We start from the raw sequence: 2,370 nt of genomic DNA, 5'->3' as shown, positions 1-2,370 counted from the left end.
TAAATAAACTCACTAGCCTCAAGCTTAAGCCTTCATAACTTCTGCCATCACTATCAACTTATCATCACTGTCACCATCACTACGGCCGTCATTATCACCACCAACCACGATCTTCGCTTTGATGTATCAAGTCATTTTCCAATGACGATCGATTAGGCATCATCGACCCGCTATTGCCATCGGCGGTTCCTGCCATTATACTCTGACGTTTATATACTTTGTCCATTTCTTGATGACTGACTGTTTACTTTATTCTTCGACTGGAGAGTGTCTCTAGTAGCTGACTGGCTTGAGTGAATGACTGGCTGACTGACTGACTGGCTTTCTTTGACGTAGTGGCGCCAATTTATCAATATTGTCTTATTCTCTCCCCTTAAGGAACACCTCCACCTTCCCGGCGGCCATATTACCACTCCACTTCCTCGTCAGCCTTTCTGAAAAGACAGTGGTAATAGGGAAACAGGGATTGCTTCTCTCTCTCTCTCTCTCACTGTTGTTGTTGTTTTAGATTTAGCTGGTGGCCTTATGCCAGCACGGGCTCTTGCTCCTAGAGCAGCCCGTAATCTCTTCTCACCAGAACTGGCATGACGAAAGTCATAATACTGTCAGGTTGAGAACGTTATAGTGGGAGTTATCTCGGGTTAACCGTCGTTTCCGTAACTGCCTTCGTTTATATATCTCTCTCTCTCTCTCTCTCTCTCTCATCGTTTCAGTAAAATTTTATGTAATTTCTTTATCGATCAAAGGAGACTAGCTCTTTTAAATCGATGATAATAATAATATAATAATAATAATAATAATAATAATAATAATAATAATTGTTTCTTGTGTGATCAAGATTAGTTTCCATTTGAATTATACAAATGATAACTATAACAATCCTTAGAGATCATTTGAGAATTACCGAAGCTTTTCTGATAACCCCACAATTATAATTTTATCGGTTTTATTCACATTCAGTAGGATTGAGTGCTATTTTATACCTTTGATATGATTTACAATAAACTTTTAGATGGCAGTGCATTCTGATTTTTATAATGAACTGGAGTGTTTTTTTTTATTTATTATATTTTTTTTATAGTTTTCAACAAGGTAGGGTTGGGTTGGGGTTGGTGGGGGTGTAGGTGGGGGGAGATGCGGCGAGTCGGCGATATCATAGTAGGTGGCGCTTCAGAACTTTTGTTAGCCCTCTGTGTTCAAAGGTCAAAGTTCGAAGATGAATGAATAGGATTAATGAATGCATTTTGATCGGTGTGTGACATAGCAACTCTCGTTAGCCCTCTGTGTTCAAAGGTCAAAGTTCGAAGATGAATGAATAGGATTAATGAATGTATTTTGATCGCTGTGTCACATAGCACTGGGTATGGAGCTATGAATTTAACTGGTCAAGCGATTCATAAGATTAATAGATATTATCAGTGACTATAAAACACAGCATTGAGTAGACGGAGCTATCAATTAATATATGGAGCTACAAAATTAAATATGGAAGCTGTGAATTTAGCAAATCAAACGGGTAATAAGATTAATGGAGAATATGCCCGGTGACTAAATAACACAGCACTGAACATGACGCCATAACATTAATTAACCAGACGAATACATTACGTGAAAAAAATATGATTCCATAATTCCACGAGGTCATTCCAGGTTTTTCATAACATGTGGATTTAATCATCCATAATGGCCCTGCTAATGGCGTATCTGAAATGACTTGAATGAGTTTGCATTCCATAATCTTGTCAAATGAGTTTTTTTTTTTTTTTTTTTTTTTTTTTTTTGGGGGGGGGGGGGGGGCGGGGGTGGCCGGCGGCGGGGGTGTGGAGGTTGTTGTCAGCCAGTTTTTTTTGTCCCCCGTTTGTCGAAGTATAATGATTTCGATTAAAGCAATTATTGCGAATACGATGGTGAGGTTCGGAGTAGTGGATTGTGATAAAATGGTTTACATTGTAAATATAATCATTTTTTAAATGTTTATGTTGTAACTATCTTAATTTTTGAATGTTTGTATTGTAAGCATACTAATTCTTATCTGTTCTTGTGGTAAATATACTAATTTTTATATGTTCATATTGTAAATATAATTTTTTTATGTTTACATTGTAAATATACTCTTTTTTAATGTGTATGTTGTAAATATCTTAATTTTTGTATGTTTATATTGTAAGCATACTAATTTTTATATGTTCATATTGTAAATATTCTAATCTATTAGTTTTTTTATAATGTTCATATTGTAAAAATACTAAATTTGTATGTTTATATTCTAACTATACTCAGCATTGTATATTTATATTGTAAAATATCTTAATTTTCATGTTTGTATTGTAATATACTATTTTTTTATGTTTTATGTTCTAAATATACTAA

This window comes from Macrobrachium nipponense, chromosome 25 (assembly GCF_015104395.2).
Source record: "Macrobrachium nipponense isolate FS-2020 chromosome 25, ASM1510439v2, whole genome shotgun sequence".
Classification (NCBI taxonomy): domain Eukaryota; kingdom Metazoa; phylum Arthropoda; class Malacostraca; order Decapoda; family Palaemonidae; genus Macrobrachium; species Macrobrachium nipponense.
The sequence above is the reverse complement of the archived record's forward strand: the minus strand, read 5'-3'. Positions refer to the sequence as shown.